Here is a 24,704-nt window from a genome sequence, read left to right as displayed (position 1 = left end):
GCTTGCTTCTCTGCTCCTCTGCTTGCTTGGGAGCCCAGAGCCAGTGCGTGCTGCACCGGGAGCCCACCGTCCCCCACCGGGGCCACTCCCTCTGCGCGGCCCGACCCCGGGACTAGCCATCGCCCGTGAGCTATCTAGGGGAGCGATTCCCCGCCCAGCCCCAGTGCGTGCTGCACCGGGAGCCCACCGTTCCCCACCGGGGCCACTCCCTCTGCGCGGCCCGACCCCGGGACTAGCCATCGCCCGTGAGCTATCTAGGGGAGCGATTCCCCGCCCAGCCCCACTGTTTTCTGCCGCTGCGTTAGGGCTTCTTGCTACACTTTAACCTGACACCCGGACACCCCGCAGCTTCTGGCATGGCCCCGGAGTCTTTGCTACACTTTGTTTGTCACCCAGGTGCGCCCACCTCTGCTGTTCCAGCCTGTTGCTCTGAGGTTTCCTGCTGCAGTCCATTCAGCTTCCTGAGTGGCACTGAGGCCAGCTGCCCCCCCCCCACGAGTTTGCAAAGGAAACCCCTTCTCTCTCCCGCTGGCTGAGCCGCCATTACCCATGTGGAGAGAAGCAGCTGAGCTTGCGTCACAGCGCCCCTTGCAGCCATGGGGAAATCATCACACCTATCCTGTCTGGCTGGGAGCCAACAGCACCCCTGCCAGCTGTGGCCATAGCTACACCAAAGGGGAAAGTGCTTGACAGCCGAGAGAAGGCTGTTGTTGGGTTTCTGGTTTTGTTTGTTGTTGCTGCCACTGTTGTTTGTTTGCCTTGTTTTATATATACATACTAGTAAATAACTGTTATTCCTTTTCTGCTATCTTTGCCTGAAAGCCCCATAATTTCAAAGTTATAATAATTTGGAGGGAAGGGGGTCATATTTTCCATTCCAAGGGAGGTTCCCGCCTTCCTTGGCAGACACCTGTCTTTCAAACCAAGACACACTTGTTACCTGAGAACAGAGACCAACACCTACCTCACTACAACCTCCTTTCAGGTACTTGTAGAGAGCAATAAGGTCCCCCCGAATGTGGTGATTTGGCGCAGCCTAGTTTTTAGTAGTGGGGAAGGGCCACAAAAGTAGCTTCTGTGAGAAGCTGCTAGAAGCTTCCACCATGTCTGACAGAGCCAATCTCTGATGGCTCTGAAGATGGACATGCTGCTGGCCCAATTAGAGAGGTTGGTAACGCCTCTGTGATGACATATTTAAGAAAAGAATCAAAACAACGCAAGCACAGTTTTTCCCAGGGGTGATAAGGCGCCGCCGCCGGGAGCCATCCTGGCGCCATGCGGAGTGATGTGGTCGCCGCGGCCGCTGCCATCTGGGCACAGCCTGCGGCGAGCCTTGCCTGCCCAGCCGCCCTTAGCCATGCCGCGCTGCGGGCAGGAAGGCAGGGGCAGTGGTGGCGGCTTCTCCTTCTCAGCACCCCGCATGAAGAAAGGCATTAAATAGTGCCAGCGCCGCAGCGGCTGCTGCTGCCCGCACAGTGGCAGCAGTACCGCATGACCGGCAGTGAAAACATGGCGAACAATTCCCCGATGTGGAACCTAGACGAAATCAACCTCTTGGCGCTGTGAGATCCTATAGAAATCTTTGAATTAGTGGAATTTATTGGCAATGGTACTTATGAGCAGCAGTTTTTCTTCTGGTCGGAGAAGAGAAGGAAGTAAGAACATGTGGGGAAAGACAACATGGCAGCACCAAAGTCAGTGGAAAAAAAGAAGGGGAGAAAGTGCTCCAAGCGTCAGAGCCGCGATTCCTCTGCAAACCGTGGTAAAGACTATAGTGAAACAAATTGTTCCCCTGTAATCCATGAAGTCCACAAGGGGATGCAGAAATCCACTCGCAGCCTGTGGGAAAGATGCCCACGCTGGAGCGAGTGGAGGCCAGAGAAAGCTGCAATCCGGTGGGAGACCCGAATAGAAAGAGAGAGACCCCCTGCTTCCAGAGATAGAGAAAGAGGGCCCTTGCTTCCAAGCTAGAGCAGCCTATCCTTAAAAGACTGCACCCCGTGGACTAGTGACCCACACCATAACAGTTTTGGGAAGACTGTTTGCCCGTGGGAGGGACTAACATTTACAGCAGTTTTGGCAGGACTGCTACTCGTGAAATTAGAACCACATTGGAGAAGTTCACGGAGAACTGTCTCCCGTGGGAAGGACCCCATGGCATAGCAGAAGAAATACTCCTCTCCCTAAGTGAACAGAAGATCTCGAGTGACGAACTAATCAAACCCCCTCCCCACACCCTGTCTCCCTGCACGGTCGGTGGGAAGGAGGGAGGGGCTGGGGGAGAAAAAAGTATTTTAAAGGCTTATTTTACTCCTCATTATCCTCCTCTAACTCTGTTAATAATAAATTTACTTTATACCTTTAAATTTGAGCCTGTTTTGCCTTTAGAATGTTTTCTCCCAATCCTTATCTCAACTCATTAGCCTTTCGTTTTTTTCTCCCCTCCTCTGCTCAGCTATAGCAGAGGAGAGTGAATGAACGGTTTTTGTGGGTGCCTGGCATTTTAACCAATGTCAAACCACGACACCGAGCCTCCTTTTCTCCAGGCTAAACAACCCCAGTTCCCTCAGTTGCTCCTCATAAGACTTGTGCTCCAGACACTTCACCAGCTTTGTTGCCCTTCTCTGGACATGCTTCAGCCCCTCAATGACCTTTTTGAAGTGAGGGGCCCAGAGCTGAACACAGTACTCAAGGTGCAGCCTCACCAGTGCTGACTACAGGGGAACGATAACTTCCCTGGTCCTGTTGGCCACACTATTGCTGATACAAGCCAGGATGCAATTGGCCTTCTTGCCCACCTGGGCCCATACTGGCTACTATTCAGCCAGCTGTCAACCAACACTCCCATGTCCTTTTCTGCCAGGCAGCTTTCCAGCCACTCTTCCCCTAGCCTGTAGCATCGTATGGGGCTGTTGTGACCCAAGTGTAGGACTTGGCACTTTACCTTATTGAACCTCATACAATTGGCCTCAGCCAGCCTGTCCAGATCCCTCTGCAGAGCCTTCCTACCCTCCAGCAAATCAACACTCCTGCCCAACTTTGCGTCATCTGTGAACTTGCTTAGGGTGCACTTGATCTCCTTGTCCAGATGTGCTGGTTTTGGCTGGGGTAGAGTTCATTTTCTTCCCAGTGGCTGGAATGGGGCTGTGTTTTGGATTTCTGCTGAACACAGGGTTGATAATATAGAAATGTTTTTGCTATTGCTGAGCAAGGCTTACACAGAGCCAAGGCCTTTCCTGCTTTTCATACTGCCATGTTGGCAAGGAAGTTGGGGGTGCATGGGATGTTGGGAAGAGACACAGCTAGGACAGGTGAACCACACTGACCAAAGGGATATTCCAGACCATATGACATCATGCTCAGTATATGAAGTTGGGGGGAAGAAGGAGGAAGGGGGCGGAGGTGTTTGGAGTGATGGGGTTTGTCTTCCCAAATAACCATTATGTATGATGGGGCCCTGCTCTCCTGGAGATGGCTGAACACGTGCCTGTCCATGGGAGGCAGTGAATGAATTTCTTGTTTTGCTTTGCTTGTATGCATGGCTTTGGCTTTCCCTATTAAACTGTCTTAATCTCAACTCATGACTTCTCCAGCTTTTGTACTTCTGATTCTCTCCCTGATCCCATTGGTGGGGGAGTGAGTGAGCGGCTGCATGGTACTTAATTGCTGGCTGGGGTCAAACCACAACAGTCCTTTTTGGTGCCCAATGTGGAGCTCAAAGGGTTCAAGATTACAACAGATTTGATGGGGATGTGCTAGATTGAATTTATATCTGTTAGTGCTGTTTAGGTAGTAATGAGCAGGCTCCTGAACTTGCATTGGGACTCATTTTCTTGATTGTATATTAAAGTCTTGTGCTCGTTAGTGGCTGCTTTTAGCTTTCGCTGCTTGCTGTAGTGCTGTACTGTTTATCACCTTACTGAGTTGTGCCTGGGAACATTTTGATAACAGCCATGGCGATGTGCCTGGGCTGGCAGATGGCCAGGGCAGTGCTGCTGTTTTCTGTGCTGCTGTACCAGACAGGTTGGAACTCCAGTATGAACTTGAGTTGAAGGGACTATGATGCGTGATGAGTCCACGATGGAGCAGAGATCCACCTGCAGCCTGTGGAGGATAAGACCTACTGAGAAGCCTGTGCTGGAGTGGGTTTGCTGGCAGGACATGTGATGTCACAGGGGATACATGCTAGAGAATTTCATAAAGAACTGCAGCCCGTGGGAAGGCCCCACATTGAAGAAGCTCAAGGAGGACTGTCTCCCATGGGTGGGACCCCACGCTGGAGCAGGGGAAGCAAAGATTCCCTTGCAGCCCATGGTGTAGATCATGGTGAAGCAGCTGTCCCCCTGCAGTCCATGGAGGACTAGGATGTGACTATACTAATGGTGGACTATCACAGGAACCCCTTGTTGCAGCCAGGCTGGGGACAAGAGGAGTTCACTGCAATGTCAAACCCTATAACCTGGCCCAAAAGGACCAGGGTGGAGATTGTAATGGATATGCCTTTAAATTGTTGTAAGCCACGATTTGAGTTGCTGTGGGAGACAGAGGAGTAGAAACTCCTGCAATTAAAGGAGGCTTTGATTTACAACCCTGGAAGAGACTAGGTCTGGCTTAATTGACAGAGATTTGTGGGCTTTAAGCAAAAGGATTACAAACTTGTGTTCCTATCATTATAAGTAAAATTGTACACTGGGTGTTTTGGTGAAGGGTTTTAAAATATAATAGTGTGGTTTTATATAGTTTAAGTTAAGAATGTAGATGGTATAAGAGAGACAACTGTGTGTACGTGACATGAGAAGTTATTGGTCAAGACATAGCTGCATTGCAGTGAGAAGTGCCACAGGTGATAGGTCATTAATCTAAAACAAAGTGTCGTTTTAAGTATCTATTGGATTAGAAAGTTATAAATTACGATGTAACCCTAAATCTTGTGACTAGTCGCCATTACTCGGAGGTGTTGTAAAATCTCACGCCTCGACTGATGCGTTTGTTATTTTAAACAATAAATTCGTGTAATTGCATAGTCCCATCCCTTAAAGTTATTTTCCTCCGACACGTGAAGCGTGGGAAACGGACAAGTGGTGCCCGGTGTGTGGCGGATTTACAGCGCAGAGGTCGGAGTAAGATGAAGAGGATTCCCCCGGTCAACGTGAGTTAGCCGAACCCTGAAACGAAGGGTGATCCGGCGGGAGCTGAAGCTGAAAGGAAGCTTAAACAGAGGGTCGCGGGCCGATTTCTCCAAAGCACGCCGGTAGGAGAACTGTCTTCAACATTGAGTGAAGGCAGGGGCCGGGGAGGTTAAGAGATGGGTGAGAATATTTCAAAAGAACAAAGGGATGTTTATAATAAGTTAGATGCCTTGCTGAAGTTACATTCTGAGCCTCTTCCCAGCAAAGAAGTGAAAGATTTATTGCTTTGGGTTTTCCGTAATTGCCCTGATGTTGATTTTGACCTTCTTCTTACTAAATCAGTCTGGAATGATATTGCAACTAGACTTTATGATCTCGCTTCAAAACGTGATAAGGCGGCGGCTATGTTAATCCCTGCTTGCCGGGTGGTGATAGAATTGTTGAACAGCTCGGTGATTAATGGTGACTCTGAAATTTTAACTGCGCCACAGGCTCCCTCGCAGTCGCCCCCTCCGGCCACTTGTGAAATTGTACCCGAAAGGGGGGATGGTGAAGAAAAGAGGGGGGAGCCCTCGGAAGTGACGTATACTGCCGGAGGGCAGGAGGCCCTGGAAATTACATCTCAGGAAATGACATCTTCGGAAGTGATGAAAGCAAAGATGGATGCCCCTATGACAGCTCGGAAGGTTGCCGGTAGCACAGCAGATGTGCAAACTCAGGATGAGTGTTTACCATCAGTGGATGAATTTAATTTAAGCCTTCAAGATATGAATAGGCTTTCCTCTGCTGATAAGCAGAGAGAAATAAATCTGAGAGAAAAGCCTGTTTTAACAAATTGGAATGTTATACATCGGGAGGTATCTAAAGAGGATGATCTTGTCCCAGCTCGTAAATTGTTGTTAGCATTGCCAGTGAGATATGAGAGAAGAGGAGCAAGCCCGAGATGGAGGAAGCTCGTGACAGTGTTGTAACAGAGATTAAAAGGGCTGGACTTGAGATTTCTACGTCAAAAATACAGGAAACTCCACCGTGGAAATATTTGGGATGGAAAATGACTGAACAGTCAATAAGGCCACAGAAAATACAGCTTCGAATTAAAGTTCATACTTTACAAGATTTGCAGCAGCTTTTGGGAGAGATAAATTGGATTAGAGTTACTTTAGGAATTACTAATGATGAACTTGCTCCAGTTTTTGATTTGTTAAAGGGAGATTGTGACATTACATCCCCAAGAACCCTCACACCTGAAGCTCTAAAGGCACTTGACAGAGTAACAGAAGCTCTTCAGAAAAGACAAGCACATCGTTGTGTAGATTCACAACCATTCTTCCTTGCAGTACTGGGGGAAAAAATGCAATTGTATGGTCTTATATTTCAATGGGATGCTTCTGCCAAAGATCCCTTATTGATAATAGAATGTGTCTTTTTGCCTTACAGATCTCCAAAAACAATCTTCACAACGATGGAAATGTTAGCTCAGATTATAATCAGAGGCAGGTCAAGGTTGTTAACTATGGCAGGCAAAGAGTTTGCGATAATTTATTTGCCTCTGAATAAGCAATATTTTGATTGGGCATTACTAAACTCAGAAGAACTTCAGATAGCATTATTGAATTATCCAGGCACTTGTTCTATTCATTTCCCTAGTCATAAATTATTTCAGGCAAAATTAAGCTTTAGAGAAAGACCTCTGTTAAGTGAAGTGCCTTTGGATGCTGTGACAATATTTAGTGATGGATCAGGAAAGACACATCGCTTGATGGTAACGTGTCAAGACCCAGAAACTAAAACATGGAAACAGAATATTCAAATAGTAGAGGGTTCAACCCAGGTAGTAGAACTTGCAGCAGTAGTTAGAGCATTTCAGCTTTTCCCGGAGCCTTTTAATTTGATTACAGATTCTGCTTATGTTGCTAATATAGTTAAGAGAATAGAAGGATCAGTTTTGAAGGATGTTAGCAATAATGCTCTGTATCGTTATCTTAAATGTCTCTATACACTTGTGCAAGATAGAACTAATCAATATTTTGTCTCCCATATTAGGGCTCATTCTTCACTCCCAGGATTCCTGGCGGAGGGCAACTCCAGGGCTGATAAGTTAACAGTTGCCATAGTGAACACCTTGCCAAATATTTTTGAACAAGCAAAGTTGAGTCATGCCTTTTTTAATCAGAATGCACAAGCTCTTATGAGAATGTTTCGTCTTTCCAGAGATCAGACTAGAGCAATTGTAAATACCTGCCCAGATTGTCAACTGGTGCAGCCTCCTGTTTCCATGGGAGCAGTAAACCCTCGAGGGCTACAGAGTTTGCAATTGTGGAAAACGGATATCACTAAGTATCCGTCTTTTGGAAAATATAAAAATATCTATCTATCAGTGGATACATTTTCCAATGCAGTTTTTGCTTCTGTACACACAGGAGAGACAGCAAATCATGTGTGTCAGCATTTTTTGCAAGCTTTCGCTTCCTTGGGGGTACCTCAAGAAATAAAAACAGATAATGGTCTTGCTTATACAGCCCAGAAGGTAGCCACATTTTTGATGAATTGGAGTGTTCGCCATACTTTTGGCATTCCTTATTCGCCCACGAGTCAGGCAATTGTAGAAAGGACACATTGTTCCTTAAAATGTATTTTAGATCAGCAAAAGGGAGATCTAGCACAAGCAACACCACAGATGCGATTAAGTAAAGCCTTGTATGTTTATAACTTTTTGAATAGTTCTTCTACAGAGCCTGATCCTCAAATATTTAGGCATTTCTCTAATAGCACACATGCAAGATTGAGAGAAAATCCTTTGGTTCTGATTAGAAATCCAGAAACAGGACAAATAGAAGGTCCATTCCCATTAATAACCTGGGGCAAAGGGTTTGCTTGTGTTTCTACAGGTACGGGACCCAGGTGGCTTCCTGCGAAGAATGTGAAACCATATCACGCGCAGAAAGAAGCTGACAACTCTACGAGTAGAGAAGAGAGTACGCAGACGTGAACTTTGCAGAGACTACAGCCCATACCTGCAATCTTTTGTTTTATTGTTAAAGCTGTAAATTTTAGGTTTTAGATTGATGTAAGAGTGCATAAGCAAATGTGTTGTAAAGATCTTTTGGCAAATAATCCTCATTTTTTTATTTAAAGAAGGTATAAAATATTTTTGTGCTTCATCATTAGATGAAGTGAAAGTGAAATTGGGAAATACAAAAATATTCTTACAAATTAGTTTAAAGATCGAAATTTGAGAAGGAGTCTTTTGCCAAGAGAACTTTCAAGAAACATGAAATTTAATCAAATGTTAAGTTTGTTTTTTGCTTTGTTTGTCTTGTTTGCTTTTGGTGGGACAGCTTTGCCGGTCGATCAACCTAAGACCAATGTTTGGGTGACTTTAGCTAATGCTTCAGGGTTGGATACTCTATGTCTGTCTGCCACAACTCCAGAAAATCCATTTTCAACTTGTCTAGTCAATGTTCCAATAGAGAATTGGCCAATCCCAGAGAAGATTGACAGGGCCTTACGAGGTACCTTTGCAGGATCAGAAGTTTGGGAACACTATACTCCAGTAAATACATGGGAATGGTGGTCTCCCTATCTTCCTAAAACCTCTGATGAACCTGAAGAATTGGAAATCCTTGGTTCTGTAAAAGTGAAATTCTGTGTTGAGTTCCATTCTACAAACATTAACCAATCACTGATGAGAGATGTTTCTCCATATCACCCTGTGTATAAGAACCACTCCATTTGGTGTAATAGTACTTTTGTAGTTTCATCTGCACCTAGCTCTATTCCTCTGCAATTACCAAGAGGAATGTTTTTTGTATGTGGAGACAGAGCATGGCCAGCTATCCCTTCAAACATTAAGGGTGGTCCGTGTACTTTGGGAGAGTTTACACTGTTTACTCCTAATATGAAAACAATTGCAAACGTGAGGCACAGACAAAAAAGATCTACTCTGCATCAATATGGACCAGATTGCAAAGATGATTTTACCCCATGGGGCTATGGAAAAAGGCTTGCAACATCTCTTCTTATGCCACCAGTTGCCTCAGTAGTTGCGTTAAAGCAGTTGGATCGGTTGGGATGTTGGCTGAGTAAACAATCTAATGCCACATCCCTTGCACTAAGTGGCCTTTTAGCAGATGTCAAAAATGTGAGGCATGCAACTTTGCAAAATAGAGCAGCCATTGATTTTCTTTTACTAGCCCATGGACATGGATGCAAAGACTTTGAGGGGATGTGTTGTATGAATCTGTCTGACCATTCAGAGTCTATTTATAAGAGCATACAACAACTTAAAGAGGGTGTGTCGAAAATAAGAATCAATGATGGAACTTGGCTGGATAATTTGTTTAGTGGATGGGGTTTAGCATCGTGGGTAAAGAAATGTCTTACAACAGGCCTATGCATTTTGGCAGTCATAGTAATAGTTCTCATAATGGTGCCTTGTATGTTTCAATGTGTACAGCGAATGATTGATAAATCCATCAAAGGAGTTTTTTTGGTGCAGAAAGGAGGGGGAGATGTGGGAGACAGAGGAGTAGAAACTCCTGCAATTAAAGGAGGCTTTGATTTACAACCCTGGAAGAGACTAGGTCTGGCTTAATTGACAGAGATTTGTGGGCTTTAAGCAAAAGGATTACAAACTTGTGTTCCTATCATTATAAGTAAAATTGTACACTGGGTGTTTTGGTGAAGGGTTTTAAAATATAATAGTGTGGTTTTATATAGTTTAAGTTAAGAATGTAGATGGTATAAGAGAGACAACTGTGTGTACGTGACATGAGAAGTTATTGGTCAAGACACAGCTGCATTGCAGTGAGAAGTGCCACAGGTGATAGGTCATTAATCTAAAACAAAGTGTCGTTTTAAGTATCTATTGGATTAGAAAGTTATAAATTACGATGTAACCCTAAATCTTGTGACTAGTCGCCATTACTCGGAGGTGTTGTAAAATCTCACGCCTCGACTGATGCGTTTGTTATTTTAAACAATAAATTCGCGTAATTGCATAGTCCCATCCCTTAAAGTTATTTTCCTCCGACACGTGAAGCGCGGGAAACGGACAAGTTGCATGTTACAGGAATTACTACAGCAGGAACCACCCAAACAAATGGAGGAGAAGCCTTACAAGAAGCAGTGCAGGTGCAGCAGTGACCTGACCTGAGCTGGCTTTGGTGCCCAGTAACTCCAAGCAACACACCACCTCTCCTGTCCCAAGTGACCACTAGAACAGATGGAGCCCAAAGTCATGAACAAGACAAATTCAACAGACATTTTGTGGACGTTTTATGGACTTTTTGCAGGGGTGGTCCATAGACTAAGGGAACAATATCTGTATATTAAAGAATGGGAAGGGGGGTGTTTGGTAATGAGTTTGTATTGGATAGGGTGGGATCTTTTGGCAGGACCTTTCACCCTTGATACAGCAAAAGCTTATCTCCCCGTAACATATGGCTAGGTTAGGCTGGAATGATTTGTCATGTGATGAATTATCTCGGCTGGGAACCTCCTTAGCCAGCAATACACATCCTGTCTTAAATGATGAGAAAGGAAAACCTAAAATTAGTCACTGCAGAACACAAGCATTTTTACAACTATAAAAGACCACTACGATTTTCATGAAATCAGAAATCTCTTATACACTCTGAGTGTGTGGAGAGTTCTCCTTGATGTTAAGATGTTGACATCGAGTTACCTCCCTGGGACTGAGAGAAGTTAGGAGATTCTCTGCACACCACTATCATTCATTGGTAAGTGACATTGACTCCTAATCTATACTATTTCTTCACTAGCTGTAACATAAGGTACCTTTATTATTATTATTGTGCACTGTATTTTTTATCTACTAGTAGTTCTTTTGTGTTATCCTGTGTAGTAAGTAATCTGTTAAAGTCTTATGTCTGCTTCCTTGGCCGATTCAAATAAATAATTCATGTTGTAATAGGCCTGATCAGTCATTATTAAGAACTTGCAAGTGAGAGTGGGTTTTGGGGTGCTGGCTGCCTCAATAAAGCCACTGCCTACTGCCAGAAACCTGGAAAGGCAGGGATTTGTCTAAGCTCTCCCCTCTCCATTTGTAACACACCTGAGCATGATGTAAATGGTATGGAATAAGGGGTGGAATACCTGTGCTCCCACATTTTGCAGGCATGCTCCATGGGATGGCAGTGAATTAATTTCTTGTTTTGCTTTGCTTGTGTGCGTGGCTTTTGCTTTGCCTATTAAACTGTCTTTATCTCAACCCACGAGTTTTCTAGCTTGTACACTTTCGATTCTCTCCCCGATCCTGCTAATGGGAGAGTGAGCGAGCAGCTGCATGTGGCTTGGCTGCTAGATGGGGTTAAACAGAATCAATTAAGTTGGAAAAGACCTTTGAGATCATCAAGTCCAACCTATGACCTAACACCACCATGTCAACTAGACCATGGCACTAAGTGCCACATCCAGACTTTTCTTAAAAACCTCCAGGGACAGTGACTCTACCACCTTCCTGGGCAGCCCATTCCAATGCCCAATCACCCTTTCTTTGAAGAATTTCTTCCTAATGTCCAACCTAAACATCCCCTAGCATATCTTAAGACTGTGTCCTCTTGTCCAATTGCTAGTTGCTTGGGGGAAGAGACCAACCCTCACCTGGCTAAAACCACCTTTCAGGTAGTTGTAGAGTGATAGGGTCTCCCCTGAGCCTCCTCTTCTCCAGGCTAAACGATCCCAGCTCCCTCAGTCGCTCCTCATAGGACTTGTGAGGATTTGTGTCCCAGACCCTTCACCAGCCTTGTTGCCCTAAACAATGACACCAGGTCATCAGTTAAGATGTTAAACAGAACTGTCCCCAATACCAATACCCCAATACCTAATACTGGGGAACACCACTCATGACTGACCGCCAGCTGGATGTTACTCCATTCACCACCACTCTCTGGGCCTGGCCATCCAGCCAGTTTTTTACCCAGTGAAGAGTTCACCTGTCCAAGCCATGGGAAACCAATTTCTCCAGGAGAATGCTGTGTGAAATGGTGTCAAAGGCTTTACTGAAGTCTAGGTAGACAATATCTACAGCTTTTCTGTCATCTACTAAGCAGGTCACTTTGTCATAGAAGGAGATCAGGTTTGTCAAGCAGGTCCTGCCTTTCATAAACCCATGCTGGCTGGGCCTGATCCCCTGGTTGTCCTGTACGTGTCACATGATGGCACTCAAGATGATCTGCTCCATGCCCTTCCCCGGCACTGAGGTCAGGCAGACAGGCCTGTTGTTCCCCAGATCCCCCTTTTGACCCTTCTTATAGATAGGTGTCACATTTGCTAATTTCCAGTCACCCGGGACCTCCCTGGTTGACCAGGACTGCTGGTAAATGACTGAAGGTGGCTTGGAAAGCACTTTGGCCAGCTCCCTCAGTACCCTTGGGTGAATCCCATCTACCCACATCGACTTGTGGAGGTCTAAGTGGCACTGCAGGTCACTGACCATTCCCTCCTGGATGATGGGGGCTTTATTCTGCTGCCCATCTCTGTCTTCCAGCTCAGGAGGCTGGGTACCCTGAGGACAACTGGTCTTACTAAAGATTGAAGCAAAGAAGACATTCAGTACCTTGGCCTTTTCCTCATCCTTTGTCACTATGTTTCCCCCCACATCCAAAAAAGGATGGAGATTCTCCTTGTCCCTGCTTTTGTTGCTGATGTATTTGTAGAAACACTTTTTGTTGTCTTTTACAGCAGTGGCCAGATTAAGTTCTAGCTGGGCTTTTTGGCCCTTGTAATTTTCTCCCTGCATGACCTCATGACATCCTTGTAGTCCTGAGCTGCCTGCCCCTTTTTCCAGAGGTGATAAAAAACTCTTTTTCTTCCTGAGTTTGAGCCAAAGCTCTCTGTTCTGCCAGGCCAGTTGTCTTCTGTGTTGGCTTGTCTTTCAGCATGGAGATGGCCTGCTCCTGTTCCTCTAAGATTTCTTTCTTAAAGCACGTCCAGCCTTCCTGGAGTCCTTTGCCCTTCAGGACTGCCTCCCAAGGGACTCTCTCAACCAGTCTCCTAAACAGGCCAAAGTCTGCCCTCCAGAAGTCCAGGATGGCAGTTCTGCTGACTCCAGCATTTTGTGGGGCCCAGAATTACACACAGTACTCATGGTGAGGCTTCACCAATGCTAAATACAGAAGGATAATTACCTCTTTTGACCAGCGGGTTATGCTGTGTTTGATGCACCCTGGAACACATTTTGCCCTATTGGCTGCCAGGGCACACTGCTGAGTTATGTTGAGCCTGCTATCAACCAGCACCCCCAAATCCTTTCCTGCAGGGCTGTTCTCCAGCCACTCCTCTCCCAATTTATACTTGTCCCTGGTGCAGAATCCAGCATTTGTTCTTGCTAAATTTCATGCCATTAATGACTGCCCAATGCTTCAATCTATCTATATACCTCTGCAAGGCCTCTTGACCCTCAGGAGTCAGCAGCACCTCCCAGTTTGGTATCCTCTGCAGACTTGCTGATGGTGCATTCAACTCCTGCATCCAGATCATTGATCAAAATATTGAACAGAACTGGCCCTAGAATTGAGCCCTGAGGAACACTGCTAGTGACCGGTCACCAGCCTGATGTAGCCCCACTAAATACAACGCTTTGGGCTCTGCCCTTCAGCCCGTTCTTCACCTAGTGCACCATGAACCTGCTCATCTCACAGTTGGACAATTTGTCCAAAAGGATGCTGTCGCTGTTATTCCCCAGAGAATGGCGAATCACGACACAAGTCCAGGTTGCAAGGTATGGCCGAAGCGACCTCGTTTAATCACCCATAACCTTTATAGCATGGTTCCCAAAAGAGAAATTACATGATTGGTCTATTGGTCTACCACCTCCCGAGGTGATAGGTTGAGCAGTAAGAGACCCATTTCCAAATATTATTCTCACAAAACTGAAAACAATTCTAGTGTTCTCACAACAACCTGCAGGTGCAGAAATGGTTTACATTCTCTCAAACTGTTGTCCATCCAGTTCTCATGAGAATGAAAGCTTTCATAGGAAGCTGTGAGAAGCTGGATTTCTCTAACTGCTTTCTTATGAGAAAGGAAAGTTTCAAAGGAAAATTCCTCTGCTAGCCCTTGCTAGCATCCACAGGATACTGTGAGGGACAGTATCAAAAGCCTTACTAAAATCCAAGAAAACCTACATCCACCACCTTCCCTTCATCTACTAGGTGGGTGACGTTATCATAGAAGGATATCAAATTAGAGAGGACTTCCCAGGAAGTTGCTGGACATTGTCTGCTGATACAAAGTAGAAAATAAAACTTTTTGCTCCTTTGCACAGCCTTTGCTTTTCTTCAATAAAATGCCTTTATGTTACCCCATGAGTTTTTCATCTTATTTTCTCCACATCCTGTTGACAAGGGGGAGTAACAGAATGGCTTGGTAGGTACCTAGCAGCCAGTCAAGGTCAACCCGCCATAGGTAGATGCAAGTGAACTTCAAGTAGTAGAATGCAAGTGTTTTGTCCTTACTCATTGTGGTGGTGCATCCCCCATCTCCCCCAGGGCACACTATGATCTCAGAAATGTTTGTTAGGCCTCGGGCTTGACGAACAGCACCTAGGCTCAGCTCCTCTTGAGCTTATCAGAAACACTGTCTGCTCCCAGGAACTAGTGCTGGCTTATGAGCTCCTGCTCTTTTTTTAATGAACAACCTTGGAAACTTTTTTTGCCTGAATAACAAGCCAAGTGGACTGATATTTTTGTTCTCACACTTTCAAAGAGAGTTTCCAACCTGAAATGTGGCCAGGATGAAACACTGTTATGACCAAAGCCCACTCTCTTGTGAGCCTATAAACAGCAGTCCAAACTGAGACCTTTTGAGCGCTCCTGGACCACAGCAGCTGCAACCAGCAACCTCCCTCTGAGTAGAGCCTCTCAGAGCCAGCAAACTCTCGAGTATACTTGAGGACTAGCAAATGACAACAGATTCTGGGCTGATACCCCCATTCCTCAAGGCTCAACCCTTCACTGGTTGAGAAGATGCAAAGGCATCTGAAGTGAGTATTTCACTACTTTCAAGGGGAATTTTTCACAGGTACATTGTGCAGACTCTTTATGTATGTGTGCATACAGGTGTGCATATGCTGTATCAAATGTGGGAGAAATGCTGCTCTCCTAGATTCTTAAATACTTTAGATTTCTAAGTTAGGCCTGTAAGTTACTGTTGTGGTATAGTAAATCCTATATGAATCCTTTGCTAAATTGTTTAACTTATAACTTAAGTTAAATACTGTTAAAATGCTGTTAAGTGCTGTTGGGCCTTTAGACCATATTCCTTTTTATTGTTACCCTTTCTACCCTTTTGTCTCTCCTTCTCCTCCCTCCCTCCCTCCCCCCTCCATCCCCACCTCCACATAGTTTTATTTCAGTTTGGATTGATACACTCCCACATGACATCATTATCTCCAAATTGGAGAGACATGGATTTGATGTATGGACTATTCAGTGGAATAGGAATTCGCTGGATGGACACAGTCAGAGACTTGTGGTCAATGGCTCTATGTTCAGGTGGAGGCCAGTGATGAGTGGTGTCCCTCAGGGCTCTGTCTTGGAACATGTGCTCTTTAATCTTTATTTTTTTAATTATTAAATTATTAATCTTTAATCTTTGTTCTGGTTTGGCCAAATTTAGAAATATATCCTCTGAGAGAAGGCACAACCACCCCTCCCCCCACCAGGTTCGGGAAAAAATAAATTTTCCTCGAAGGAAAGTGAAGAAGATAAAACTATTTATTTAACAAACACACGGGAAAGGAAAATAATGTTAAATGGTAAAATCTTTCGCTGTAGAGGAAAAACCTGGGAAAGTGTTCGAGTCCTCCCTTTGGTCTCCTCGGAGCTGGGGCTTGGCCCAGGGCCAGGCCCTCTGTGCCCGGTGGAAAGTCCTCCCGATGTGCTCTGATGTTACAGCAATCAAGCAGTCCAGTAGAAAATGGGAGAAAATCTGAAATTCCAGAGAAGGAAAAGTTCAACTCTCAGTGTCTCTCCGGAGAACAAGAAACTGGAAAAAACTGGCCAAAAGCTGACTGGAAAGCCGCAAGCCGGGTGCTTCCTCGCTCCCCTGCCCCAGCTGGGGAAAAAAAAACCTGCTATCTTTTTGTGTCCTTGAACAAGCTGCAAACTGCTTTGAGAAAGTTTTTGCTCAGGTTTTTTTTTCCTTCCCCCTCTCAGGCTCAGTTTAGAGGCATAGAAAGGCCCAAAAATTAATTTCTGGGCATAGGCAGCAATATGGGATACACATCATAAGGTCACCCCAAGACATTCCACCCCTTATCCCATATTGTTGGCTCAATGCCCAAACTAAGATATTCTAATTCTACATACACATTAATACATATATATATATATATATACACAGCTATATACGAACAGTGACAGTGACAATCAGCAAGCGGGGTATGCTGGCATTTCACACTACAGGTGGTTTTCACACAACAATCAGATCTCCCTGCGGTACACAACGTGTTGTTCCATCTTTCTGCATTACCCACCATGTACAACCAGGTCCCTGAGCAAAGACAACCCGACGGATGGGTTTGTCTGTACTCAAGGCAGAATTTATCCACACAGTCTTTCCTAACAGACCTCTGACATGCACTACTGGGACCTTATCTCCATCTACTCTATGCAGGGATTCAGATTGGGCGGTGGTCCAAATACAAGTATGGGGAGGCCTGGCAGGTTGATTACATCACACTGCCTCAAACCCGCCAAGGCAAGCGCTATGTGCTCACAATGGTAGAAGCCACCACTGGATGACTGGAGACCTACCCTGTGCCTCACGCTACAGCTCGGAACACCATCCTGGGCCTTGAAAAGCAAGTCCTTTGGAGGCATGGTACCCCTGAGAGAATTGAATCTGACAATGGGACTCATTTTAAGAATACCCTTATTAACACCTGGGCTAGAGAACATGGCCTTGAGTGGGTGTACCATATCCCTTACCATGCACCAGCTGCAGGCAAAGTGGAAAGGTGTAATGGATTGTTGAAAACCACTTTGAAGGCACTGGGTGGGGGAACCTTCAAAAATTGGGAACAGAATCTAGCAAAGGCCACCTGGTTAGTTAACACCTGAGGTTCCACCAATAGAGCTGGTCCAGCCCAATCTGAATCCCTGCATGCAGCAGATGGAGATAAGGTCCCAGTAGTGCATGTCAGAGGTCTGTTAGGAAAGACTGTGTGGATAAATTCTGCCTTGAGTACAGACAAACCCATCCGTGGGGTTGTCTTTGCTCAGGGACCTGGTTGCACATGGTGGGTAATGCAGAAAGATGGAACAACACGTTGTGTACCACAGGGAGATCTGATTGTTGTGTGAAAACCACCTGTAGTGTGAAATGCCAGCATACCCCTGCTTGCTGATTGTCACTGTCACTGTTCGTATATAGCTGTGTATATATATATATATATATGTATTAATGTGTGTGTAGAATTAGAATATCTTAGTTTGGGCATTGAGCCAACAATATGGGATAAGGGGTGGAATGTCTTGGAGTGACCTTATGACGTGTATCCCATATCGCTGCCTATGCCCAGAAATTAATTTTTGGTCCTTTCTATGCCTCTAAACTGAGCCTGAGAGGGGGAAGGAAAAAAAAACCTGAGCAAAAACTTTCTCAAAGCAGTTTGCAGCTTGTTCAAGGACACAAAAAGATAGCAGGTTTTTTTTTTCCCCAGCTGGGGCAGGGGAGCGAGGAAGCACCCGGCTTGCGGCTTTCCAGTCAGCTTTTGGCCAGTTTTTTCCAGTTTCTTGTTCTCCGGAGAGACACTGAGAGTTGAACTTTTCCTTCTCTGGAATTTCAGATTTTCTCCCATTTTCTACTGGACTGCTTGATTGCTGTAACATCAGAGCACATTGGGAGGACTTTCCACCGGGCACAGAGGGCCTGGCCCTGGGCCAAGCCCCAGCTCCGAGGAGACCAAAGGGAGGACTCGAACACTTTCCCAGGTTTTTCCTCTACAGCGAAAGATTTTACCATTTAACATTATTTTCCTTTCCCGTGTGTTTGTTAAATAAATAGTTTTATCTTCTTCACTTTCCTTCGAGGAAAATTTATTTTTTCCCGAACCTGGTGGGGGGAGGGGTGGTTGTGCCTTCTCTCAGAGGATATATTTCTAAATTTGGCCAAACCGGAACACAGTGACATAGTGGGATCGAGTGCGCTCTCAGCAAGTTTGCAGATGACACCAAGCTGAGCAGTGCAGCTGACACAACAGAAGGAAGGGATGCCAGCCAGAGGGACCTGGTCAAACCCGAGAATTGGGCCCATGAGAACCTCATGAAGTTCAACAAGTCCAAGTGCGAGGTGTTGCACCTGGGTCAGGACAATCCCAGACATGAGCACTGACTGGGAGAAAAACTCCTTGAGAGCAGCCCTGCTAAATATTCAATATATTTAGAAATTTGAAAGGTCAGTGAAAAATAGTTCTTTAAAGTGAACCGTTGCTTGTAGAAGAGTAGCACAGCTGTAGAAAAAGAAATCATAGGCCTGTAATACTGATAATTTAAATATTGTAATTAACTCTGAAATCATCAGCAAGGGCAAATGACAATTTAAACTGCTTACTATACTGGTGTGTTGTGACAAAAGATTACTTCTCAGCATCATAGCACTGTATGTTATTTTTTATTTATATATGGGTCTTTCAGATTTTTCACGGAAAACAAGTAACATCCTGCATAATTAAAAAAGAAAAGAAAAAGGAACGGGGGGGGGGAATAAAGTTGTAAAACTGACAACCCTTCCCAGAAGGGGAGGAAAAAACAGAGAACAGTGATCATGATACTGCTGATGCTTTAAGAAGTGGAGGGAAAAATGCACAAAGAACTGGCTCTGAAACTAATGCATATTTGCATATCCATCAAAATAAATGAAAACCCGAAGATCTTATGGAAGTATTTAAGAGGAAGAATAAACATTTTAAGTTATTTGGTGAAAAGTTATATATTGGGCTATGAAAAAATATACTCTCAGAGAACACCTGCATAAGTTTATAAGTATATGAACAGTTTTTCTTCAGTAATTAGCAAAACTGTTTTAAATTTCTTTTAACTGAGCTGTCAAAACCAACCAGTAGCTCAAGAATTCACACTGTATTCTATGCTTATCCCCTCTTGCTAGAATGTTTTTTCAGAACACAAAATACCTAGCATCTTGGGAAAACAACAGTCCCCTTATGAACTGGACCAGTATTTGGTAGCACTTACAAAAACCTAGAATAATTTACAGATGTGAGAATTCATCAGAGAAAGGTGTTGGGGTTTTAGGAGTTCTCCTTCTGTTTTCTTTTTCTCTTAATTATCCCCATACATGTTGCCAGGGGGACAAATTACTGGGTGCTTAAGAAAAACAAAAGACCTGGCCACAGAGGGAGGGGTCCATCTGGCTACTCTTTTTCACCTGGGCTTGTGGGCTGTTAGTTCCCGGCGTTTGGACGGAGAGGGAGGCTGGAAGGAATTCATCAGCACTGAAGACTTCTGCTTTTTCAGCTGCCTTCCTTCTACCCGAGAAACCCCGGGATTCCCAAGCCCGCCTGCCCTGCCCCGTTGGGAGCCGGGCTGCGGCCGCCCTGCCCCCACCACTGCTTCAAGCCTTCACTACTCTGTAGCCCCGCCACGCCCTGCCTGCACAGACCTCTGGGGGGTTCCCACCGCAGCTCCAGAGTTCGATACATCTCGTCTGCCACCTGGGATTTGTGCTCGTCCCTGCCATTCCAGCCTGCTGTTCCCAAGGGTCCGGCCAGACACCGGGATTGGCTGCCCAGGGGTTTGTGAAGCCTTTGTTCCATCCCTTCCCGGGATCCCAGGCTGCCAGTGCCGCGTGCTCCCCGAGGTCTCTCTGGAGCGCCCCCTGAAGCCGCAGGGGGAACCATCGCACCTGCCCTGCTCATCGGGAGCCACCAGCACCCCTGCCGGCCGCGACAGTAACTGCACCAAAGGGGAAAGGGCCTGACAGCCGAGAAGGCTGGCACTGGGTTTGTTTGCTGTTACTGCCATAGATATTGTTGTTTGTTTGCCTTGTTATACACACACATATATATAATAGTAAAGAACTGTTATTCCTGTTCCTCATATCTTTGCCTGAAAGCCCCTTAATTTCAAAATTATAATAATTCGGAGGGAAGGGGATTGCAATTTTTTTTTCTTCCATTTCAAGGGAGACTCCTGCCTTCCTTGGCAGACACCTGTCTTTCAAACCAAGACAGAAGGTAATTTTATTATGTTATTGTACTTCAAAAGATTATATAACTGGAGGGGCTGTCTGTGAATAGACTTTGAGGAATTACCTCTACAGACAAGCAAAATGTATGCCTCAAACATTTAGTTCTTCTTGTCCTGTATTAGCAGAGAGGTGAAAAAATATGGCAAGAAAGAAGCCAAGACTCTAAGAATGAAGGCCATCTTGGATCTTTTATTTTTCCGTAGCATACCTTGTTTGTCCTACAGAAAATGTGTATTGATTTCTTACTTTGATAATAATTTTTTATTAAAAAATCTTGCTTCTAAATTATTTTATTTATTGTACATGTGGCACAAATGGAAAAGAAATGGGAAAGTACATTCACCAAGATAGGACTTTAGAGTGAAAACTTTTGGCAGGGACAAGAGGTAGATCCTCCTCCTCTTAGCTTGAAAAAATTTTGCAGAAATCTTTATGTCTGACCTGCACTGGATTCAACAACATAAACACTTAATTATGTCCTGGATTTCCTGAAATCTTGCATAAATATATATTGGCAATAAACAAAAAACTCACAGAAAGGGAAAAAGTTAGGATCTCAGAAAGCAGGGTATCCCTCCCCTTATATACAGGTAGGGCTTTCTAGAAGTCTATCCTATGGATAAATAGAGCACACACAAGAACAGACACCTCCCTCTGCCTTTCATAGTCCATTGGGTGTATGTGGCAAGAAGTTAGGGACTACCCTGTGCCTGCCACAGCCAGTTCCAGCCTGCTCAGCAACAAATCCATCACTGGCCAAAGTTGAACCAATCAGCAAAGCTGATGGCACCTCTGTGGAAAAATTTAAAAATGGGAGAAAGGAACAAAAAGAAATGAAAAACAACAGAGGAAACACCAAGGTCAGAATAGAAAGAGCTTCATAGCAGAGCAAACATTCCTGAAGGAACTGCAGTCTGCAGAGAACCCATGCCAGAGCAGATATTCCTGAAAGGACTACAGCCTGTAGAGAACCCATGCCAGAACAGAAAAAAAGTGACAAGGAATGAGCAGCAGAGAAGCTGCTATATGCTGACCACAACAACTTACACATACACACACTGCATCACTGAAGGAACTGAGTGTAACCTGCAGACATAAGGGGCAAGGGGAAGAGTTTGGAGTAAAGCAGAGGCTGGGAAAAGGTGAAGGAAAAGTGTTTTCCTAAGTGTGTTCTCCATAAGTCTTTTAATGTTTGTTTTGATTCTGTTTCCCAATACTTGAATTAGTAATTTTATATATATATATATAGATATGAATTGGCAATAAATTAAGCTTTTTCAAAAACTCACTCCTCCGGTGATTAAATTCCCTAAGTCAAGTCTGTTTTGCTCATGGCAGTTAATTGGCAAGTGATCTCCCTGTCTTTGTTTTGACCCACAAAATTTGCTCCTCTTCTTCCTATTTTCTCCCATCACATCCCTGCTTCATATTTAAACTTGCCCTACCTCCACCCAAACATACAGTCTCCCAGAATTGTGGTTAGAGGCCTCAGCATGACTGACAACTAGGATGTTTACTCACAGCAAAGAATCCTGTCCCAAGTCATTATCATTTAAAAATATACTTTTCATCCAACATTGACAGCTACATCTCTAGTCATATGAATTAAATTTGCCTCATCCTCCTCTCAATACAAGCCAACATTGCTATAACTGAGAGTAGGAGTCAGTCAATCCCTCCCTCCCCCCCCAACTTTAAACAAGTGAATTGTTAGTGATAAATAACAGAGAATAGAAATTTTCAGTTTCCCTGAAGTTGCTGAATAGAGCTTAAAGACTAACTGGCAAAAAAAGATAAAAGGATGTAAAGGTATGCACACAGGATGATAAACATAGCTGGAACCAGTGGAGAACCAGATAAAGAGGCCTACAGTGAGTTTTTTTGCAAGTTACCTAACAAGAAGCAACAATGCATGCCCAAAGAAAAAGTTCAAGGGAAGGTGACCTTTAATATCGAAGCATTCAGTGAATACAACCACCAGAGGCCCCTTTTGATGACCCTCCAGGACCATAAAAGGACTTCCAGTAGGAGGCAGATGTATGCAAATTAATTCTAGGAAAGTGATGTTTATGTATCAGATAGGTGATATGCCGTAATGAATATGTATGATTATGATGGATAAATACCTTGTTGTAAAGTCTCATTGTACACACAGAATAAGGAGAGATCCTCTGTGTGTCCAATGCAGATAAAGAATGCCTGCTTTCTAATGCTTCAAATTGTGTTAGAAAGTTTATTCCATCTGATTTCAGTATCATTAGGACAGCACATAAACCGGAAGAGAGGTTGCTTGCTCTCTGTCTTATTGCTGACACCTAACAGTAAAGTATGCTTAGAAGTATAAAATGGGGAGGGGGGGGGGGGGGGGGGGGGACAGAGGACACACACAGAAGATCAAAAGAGATTTCATACACAAATACTAGCAATAAAAATAAGCCAGTAGTCACCTGAGGTGACCTCAGCAGTCAATGGACCAAGAGAGATTTCTATCTTGATTCCCTTCTAGAAAAAGCCTTTTCCTCAGTAGAGATGACTCTATGGGACCTGAGGGCAGCTTTTGTGAATGCTCCCCCTACTCACAAAATGTCAAGCAATAAGTACCAAATGATTTCCAATTTCCAAATGTGTCAAATGCCTGTGTATTCCCTAACTCCAAAAGCATTTAAGAGTGAGATTTTTGAAAAGTATTTGCACCACACAAGAGACAGAATTTTCTGTTAAGCTGTTTTTTGAAGACACTCCTGTCAGTGGATATTTTGACAGATCAGATATCCTATAACTGCAGTTCCACTCATGGCAAATCAACCATTAATGAAATCTTGTGTCTTCTTTCAACATTAAGACAGAGATCTTATGACTGCCCAATATACAGGAGATTAAGGAACAGGATGGGCAAAGAGCCATCAAAAATCATACAGATGTAGCTGTCTTTTGAGTACAAGATGTGTTAGACAACCTACATTTTCCAAGTCTTATTTTCATTATTTGTAGAATTCATAGAAAATTTAAAGACAGTTTACTCTCCAAACATTTTACAATTCAAGCTGAAGACCAGATAAGTTACAGATATACAGAAGAACTACAAAAAATGTTCATCAGTATGATGATGTCCATTAGCTAAGCATACCAGAGACCTAAGAACTGTACTGAATTTTAGTTGTTTGACACAGTATTTGAAAAAGGATAACAAGAAAACATAAATGTATTATGAGCAAAAAGTTTACTGATTTTTGGGGAATTTCAATCAATTTAATTTGTTGTCAAAAACTTTTAATTACCAATTCTGTTACTGAAACAAACAAAAAACCATGCTCATTCTCCCTCAGAAATCACAAAATAGCAGAATGATTGAGGTTGGAAGGGACCTCTGAAGGTCATCTGGTTCAATCCCCCTGCTCAAGCAGGGCCACCTAGAGCCAGTTGTCCAGTACTATGTCTAGACAGATTTTGAATATTTCCAAGGACAGAGACTCCACCATCTCTCTGGGCAACCTGTCCCAGTGCTCGGTCATCCTCACAGTAAAGAAGTGTTTTCTAATGTTCAGATGGAATCTCCTGTGTTTCACTGTGTGGCCATTCCCTCTGGTCCTGTCCCTATGTACCACTGGAAAGAGTCTAGCTCCATCTTCATTTCAGCCTCTCTTCAGGTATTTATAGATAATAAGATTCTACCCGAGCCTTCTTCAGGCTAAACATTCCCAGCTCTCTCAGCCTTTCCTCAGATGTGAGATGCTCTAGTGCCTTAATCATCTTAGTTGCCCTTCACTGGGCTCTGTCCAGTATGTCCATATGTCTCCTGTACTCTGGAGCCCAGAACTGGACATGGTACTCCGTGTGCGACCTCACCAGTGCTTAATATAAGGGAAGGATCACCTCCCTTGACCTGCTGGCAATACTTTGCATAATGCAGCCAAGCATAACATCAGGCTTCTTTGCCACAAGGGCACATTGCTGGCTCATGTTCAACCTGGTGCTCACCAGGATCTCCAGGTCCTTTTCTGCAAAGCTGCTTTCCAGATGGGTGGCTCCCAGCATGTACTGGTACATGAGGTTGTTCCTCAGGGGCAGAACTTGACACTTCCCTTTGGTGATTTTTATGAGGTTTTTGTCAGCCCATTTCTCCTGCCTGTCCAGGTCCCCCTGGATGGCAGCACAACCATCTGGTATATCAGTCACTCCCTCCCTTGTTGAGGGTACACTCTGCCCCATCCATCCAGACAATTAATGAAGATGTTAAAAAGGACTGGATCCAGTATTGACCCCTGAGCTACACCATTAGCTACTGGCCTCCAACTAGACTTTGTGCTATTGAGCACCACTCTCTGGGTCCAGCCATTCAGA

This window comes from Corvus moneduloides, chromosome W (assembly GCF_009650955.1).
Source record: "Corvus moneduloides isolate bCorMon1 chromosome W, bCorMon1.pri, whole genome shotgun sequence".
NCBI lineage: Eukaryota > Metazoa > Chordata > Aves > Passeriformes > Corvidae > Corvus > Corvus moneduloides.
Note: the sequence above shows the minus strand (reverse complement) of the source record.